At 47.8% G+C, this 6,543-nt stretch overlaps 1 protein-coding gene across 2 annotated transcripts in view; it reads right to left on the reverse strand.

Annotated features, from left to right (window-relative positions):
- The window catches only part of BTBD9 (BTB domain containing 9), a 289,365-nt gene extending 287,329 nt beyond the window's left edge, over positions 1-2,036 (reverse strand). The window contains exon 1 of one of the 2 annotated variants that reach the window (XM_019483053.2): positions 119-2,036. The gene's annotated coding sequence lies outside the window, so the exon portion shown is untranslated. The remainder of the gene's footprint in view (positions 1-118) is intronic. The other variant, XM_014598076.3, reaches the window with a different exon arrangement.
- Positions 2,037-6,543: the final 4,507 nt, after the last annotated feature.

Here is a 6,543-nt window from a genome sequence, read left to right on the forward strand (position 1 = left end):
CGCCCCGCCCCCCGCGCGAGACAAGCGGGGTCTGGCACCCACACCCCAACCGCCACGCGCGCGCAAGGCACGACGGGTAACGACCCCCAGCGCCGGCGCCCCCTACCCCTGCACTCACCGGCCGCAGACAGCAGGGGCCCCGCCTCATCCCCGCCCACCCCGTGTGCCACCGCCCGCTACGTCACCGTGCGTGTTGACGCCACGTAGCAACGACAGCCGCGCCCCCCACGTGCTGACGTTCATAGCAACGCCCAGAGGACGGGCCTCGTGCTGCCCTGCGCTCCCTGCCTGGCCTGCTGCTCGGCTTTCTGCTCCGCTTCCTGCCCGGCGCTCAGTCTCGAGCTGCTGCTCTTTCGCCTCCCTCCCTGCCCTGTTGCCGTGCTCTCCGCGGATCTGTTGCTCTGCTTCCAGCTCCCTGCCTGATCGGCTGCTCTGCTTTCTCCTCCCCAATCTATTGCCTTGCTTCCTGCCTGTGCTCAGTCCTGATCTGCTGCTCTACTATCTGCTCCCTGCCCTGCCTTCCATCCCCTTGATCTCAGGGGTCTCTTTCTCTCTCTCTCTCTCCCCCCAGCACCCCTCCTCTCCTGGGGCTCCGAGGCATACATTGACACGCCACAGGCTGCGCTGCCCTGCCCTGCGTGATGGGGCAAGAACCAGGGCTTGGATTCTGCCACGGGGGTTTTGTTGATTTGTCTCCAGGCACTGACTGGTCAGTGGGAACTCTGCCAAGAAACAGCTCCCTCCAGGGCAGCTTTCAACCCAGGCAAACCAGGACAGGACAGAGCAAATGTTAACAATTCTGCATGTCAGCCTTTGGTGAAAATTACTCAGCTTACAAAATACGTCCTTGTGCAGAAAGCACTGGCGTAACTAGAGTAGAGTGACAGGCGCCAATGAGGGCACGTAGCAAAAAAAAAAATATGGCTTTTGCTGCAGCCACATGATTGCGATGGCAGCGGCAACTGGGCCACGTTACTACACTGCTAGGGGAAATCACTCATTGCACTTCGCTTGTGTGGCTGGTAAAAAAGGAGTTAGAAAAGATCCAAATGGTATTTTCAAGTGAAAAAATGTGCAACCATGTAATGCTTAAATTGCAGATGCAATTTCACTAGTGGGCTAGAATTGTTTTCCCTGTCGTCCTGTTGCTGACCATGAGGGGACAGAAAAAACAAGTCATAAACCTATATAGATATAGGCTTGATTAAATTAAATCCAATTACATCTTAAATTAAATCTGACTGCAGTCTGAGGAAGCTCCCCAACTCTGCACAAATTGGCCACCAGTCAAGAAATTACTCCTTACACCAAAACTTGCTTCAAAAGAAAGGGGGAAGGTGGAGTTGGTGGGAAGGGTTCAGGAGGCTGCGGTTCTCACTAGAGCTGCACTGATACGTTGGTCCGATATCAGATCGGCACTGGTATAAAGAAAATTGGCTGTATCGGAAATTGGCCCCATGCGGCTGATAAACGCCCATGCGTGCGCAGAACCACAGCGCAGCATGCAGGCAGTGACGCCACAGCCCGGCAGCTTGGAGAGCTGCGTGCAGCTGATGAGTCCCTTGTGGTGAAAGGGGGGTGGGGGGCAGATCAATGCCCCCTGCCATGAGGGAGGGAGTGGAGCAGTGGCAGATGCTTCCTAGCAGGCAGGGTGGGAGTGGGATGGAGCTGCTGCTCGTCCAGGGGGCACCTCCCACCACTGCACACACCCCAGGAGAGCATAGGGAGGAGTGTGCCCCCCAGATCTGCGCGGACGGGGGCAGGCTGCAGCTGCGGGCTGAAGCCAGGGCTGCGCTAGGCTCTTCTCAGCAGGGGCTAGGCTCAGGGTGCATAGCGGCAGTGCTGGGAGGGGGCAATGGGGGGCTGCAGCCACCCCAAGTTTCACAATAGCCTGGTCCCAGCACTGCCACCATGTGCCTGACTGAACCCCGGCTCTTCCTGGCACATGGGTGGAGGCAAGGGCTGGGCTTGGGGTGGGCTGCAGTGGTGCTGGGACTGGGCTATGGCAAAGTTTGGGGTGGCTGCAGGCCCCCCATAACCCCCCTCCCAGTGCTGCCGCCACACCCCAAGCCCAGCCCGCCAAGAAGAGTCCTGTGCAGCCCTAGCTCCAGCTCAGTTGCAGCCTGTGCCCCTCCCCACGCAGATCTGGGGGCACCCCCCACAGAGGGCGCACAGTGGTGGGAGCTGACCTCCCCGCCACCCCTCAGATGAGCCACAGCTCCGTCCCATGCCCACTCCACCCAGCTGGGCAGCATCTACCCCAACCCCCCTGCCACACTCCTCCCTCACTGTGGGGGGTGTTGATCTGACCACCTAACATCTCATCAAGTCATATTGTTAACAGCAGAGTAGGCATTACACAGCGCTTTGCTAATCACTTTGAAAAAGGCCATGAAGCAAAAACAATAAAACAAACCACTCACTGAACTGCAATAGAGGATGACATAGCACAAACCAGATCCAGAGTAGGAGGCAGAGTGGCATAAAACAGGGAATTGTAGGATCCTAATGACATTACTTCCTGCACTCATATACTGTAGGAGGGGGCTACACTGCCAAATGGTCACATGTAGAGGCTTGTTGAACATGACATGTTTATTCACCCCTAAGTTGAGCAGTTTGAGAGATAACAGTGTGGGCAAACAGGTGATATGGGCATAAATATGGTCCTGGATAGGTGTCTAACTACCAGCATAGACAAAGATCAGAAACAGCTCAGCTCTGACTATTGTATATTCCAGTAGTGCTCATACTATTTAAGCAATTTTTAAGACTGGGATTAAAAGCAGCCCAAGCTCCATAGTACATTTCAGAGAACCTGGGAACAAGGAACATTGAACACAACCTGAATACATCATCTCTTCATAGCTATATCACACTGGTGCCTCACACTTACGTGATGACCAACTGGTATACCAAGCTCTTTTGAAGCATGTGGGCAACAGATAAAAATTAAAAATCTATCTTCTTGAAGTAGAAAGGCTGTGTAAATGATGCATTTAATTCAAGAGGCAAGGATTTTTGTGGGTGATATGTTTTATTGGACTAACTGCATAGCTGGTATAAAGTTAAACAAGCTTTAGAATGCAAGGCATGCTTCAGATATTTAATTCAATGCATTCTTCTAGAAAATTATGCAAGATTAATATCCACTCAGAAAAGGGGAAAAATAGGTGTAAAAGCAAGCATCAATGGATTGAATTTTTCATAAAAAAAAAAAAAAATATTAGTAGTAAATCACTTTATTTTCTGTTTTTAAGAAATCTATACTGCTGGCTAGAAAAAAAAAAGGAGTGGAAAGTATTTATTTTTTACTGTTATCACAAATAAACTGCTTAATTTATGAACTGTTCTCAAGGTGTTAAATGCTAAAATATGTAATTATATATATATATATATATATATATATATATATATATATATATATATATATATAAATTAATAATACATTTTTATAATTAGCTCAAAACCACAATGAGTGTAGCTTTTATTGGCTTTTGGTAGTTTGTCATCACTTCCATTTTAATAACTTTTCCCTCAAAATTCAAATGAGCAAATCTCCCACTTTCTCTACAGTAACACTAGGATCTGGGCCAAATTAAAGACTTTGTATCTTTCCATAAAATGGAGATGACAGGCTCTCCCTCCGCCTCCCTGCAGAAATTAATTTAATAGTCTGATGCTGCCAGCAGTCATTTCCTCAACCATCCCTTTAGTTATAGTTAGGAGGACCCGGGCAATTATAGGCCGGTCAGTCTCACCTCCATCCTTGGTAAAGTCTTTGAAAAAATTATCAAGGCTCACATTTGTGAGAGCCCAGCAGGGCAAATTATGCTGAGGGGAAACCAGCACGGGTTTGTGGCGGGCAGATCGTGCCTGACCAACCTAGTCTCTTTCTATGACCAGGTTACGAAACGCCTGGACACAGGAGGAGGGATGGATGTCGTATACTTAGACTTCAGGAAGGCCTTCGATACGGTATCCCACCCCATACTGGTGAACAAGTTAAGAGGCTGTGATGTGGATGACTGCACGGTCCGGTGGGTGGCAAATTGGCTAGAGGGTCGCACCCAAAGAGTCGTGGTAGATGGGTGGGTCTCGACCTGGAAGGGTGTGGGCAGTGGGGTCCCGCAGGGCTCGGTCCTTGGACCGATACTCTTTAATGTCTTCATCAGCGACTTGGACGAGGGAGTGAAATGTACTCTGTCCAAGTTTGCAGATGACACAAAGCTATGGGGAGAAGTGGACACGCCGGAGGGCAGGGAACAGCTGCAGGCAGACCTGGATAGGTTGCACGAGCGGGCAGAAAACAACAGGATGCAGTTCAACAAGGAGAAATGCAAAGTGCTGCACCTAGGGAGGAAAAATGTCCGGCACACCTACAGCCTAGGGAATGACCTGCTGGGTGGCACAGAGGTGGAAAGGGATCTTGGAGTCTTAGTGGACTCCAAGATGAACATGAGCTGGCAGTGTGACGAAGCCATCAGAAAAGCCAATGGCACTTTATCGTGCATCAGCAGATGCATGACGAATAGGTCCAGGGAGGTGATACTTCCCCTCTATAGGGCGCTGGTCAGACCGCAGTTGGAGTACTGCGTGAAATTCTGGGCGCCACACTTCAAAAAGGATGCGGATAACCTGGAGAGGGTACAGAGAAGGGCAACTCGTATGGTCAAGGGCCTGCAGACCAAGCCCTACGAGGAGAGACTAGAGAAACTGGACCTTTTCAGCCTCCGCAAGAGAAGGTTGAGAGGCGACCTTGTGGCTGCCTATAAGTTCATCACGGGGGCACAGAAGGGAATTGGTGAGTATTTATTCACCAAGGCGCCCCCGGGGGTTACAAGAAACAATGGCCACAAGCTAGCAGAGAGCAGATTTAGATTGGACATTAGGAAGAACTTCTTCACAGTTCGAGTGGCCAAGGTCTGGAACAGGCTCCCAAGGGAGGTGGTGCTCTCCCCTACCCTGGGGGTCTTCAAGAGGAGGTTAGACGAGTATCTAGCTGGGGTCATCTAGACCCAGCACTCTTTCCTGCTTATGCAGGGGGTCGGACTTGATGCTCTATTGAGGTCCCTTCCGACCCTAACATCTATGAATCTATATTTCCATTTACATGAATATCAGTCATTCAAAAGTACGGACCACAGAACGTTATGTCAAACATTTGCACAGAAAGGACAGAGACTACAAGTGAAATGAACAACCACCAAGTTTGCTTATCTACTACCCCTGCTCATTCAATGCCTCATGGAAGCGTCTCACCCCATTTGTTATATTATTCAGTTATTTAATTATAGGTCTCCTATACAATTACTCAATAGCATATCCAGTCATGCAACTCTGCTTTTATCTGTAGTGCTGCCAGTTTTGATGAAACATTACGTGAGAACTGTACACATACAATGAGAACTATGCTCAGAAGCATCTAATGTTGAGACATTAACAATTTTGTGTTTTGATGGAAGGTTTTACTCACGACCCTGATTTCCTTTTATTAGCAGAGAGTTAGTTAGTTCCCTCTAGACATTTCCACACACCACTGACACAACTATTGGTCTTTATATACCAATGCAAGCATTAAAATCTTGGAAATGTCAGGGCAAAAAAAATGCCCGTTTCAGCTAATTTAAAAAGGACTTTTGTAAAGAACCAGCCCCCATTGTCACTTTCAACAGGCTAGTTTAGTAGGAACTGGGTGGTGCTCTCAGTATAGCAGCACTATTACAGGGACACAAGTGTGTGCAAAACCAGCTGGAGCGATCAGATTATGATAGTTTTGTTGGGAATAGGATTTAGGGCCAACCTAAACTGTATTTTTCCAACTTAAGCCACCATAATCCTGTTCACAAAACAGAAAGACTTGAAGCTCTGAGGAGTCTCAATCCCTCCTTTTCTTGTGTTATACCTTCTATCTGTATTCCCCCAGCTGTAATAATCATGTCACTTCCTAAAATAATATTAAGTTTTTTGATCCAGGAGCTTTTGTTACTGAAAAATAGCAAAAATATTGTGCATCATAAAAATAAAGGATTCAGAACGGAAAGGGACAACAAAACTGTCCTGCCAAACATAAAGGCCTGCCAAAACATTGGGCTTTTGTTTTCTGTCAAAGTAAGCATACAACTAAACTATGCCGGTTGAAGGTTCTTCAGAAAATTCTCATTTCCTCTGAATGCTCTTTTTGCAGCTATCAGGGTTCATCTTGGTGGTTTATTTAACTGTTAGCTACCAATAATCTTGTTTTATTGTTTCCTAGTATAAAAGATTAAAACGTTAACTTTAATTAATTTTTGTAACTATTATTACAGGTGTGAATTCTTTCTTCTCCCCCTGCTGATCCTTGGACTGGTTTTCTGCATCTGTGAATCTGAACAGAAAAATAAAAATCAAAGCAACTTTACTTGCCTCCCCAAATCTACTTTCACTTATAGGGCCCATGAGAAGTATTACAGCAGGAGTTGCTATTGAGAGGTGTTATGACTAGGGACCTACTCAATTCATACTTCTGGTGAAATCACAGTCAGGCATTGTTAGCGAAATCTG

The sequence above is a fragment of the Alligator mississippiensis genome, chromosome 1 (assembly GCF_030867095.1).
Source record: "Alligator mississippiensis isolate rAllMis1 chromosome 1, rAllMis1, whole genome shotgun sequence".
In the NCBI taxonomy this organism is placed as follows: Eukaryota; Metazoa; Chordata; order Crocodylia; family Alligatoridae; genus Alligator; species Alligator mississippiensis.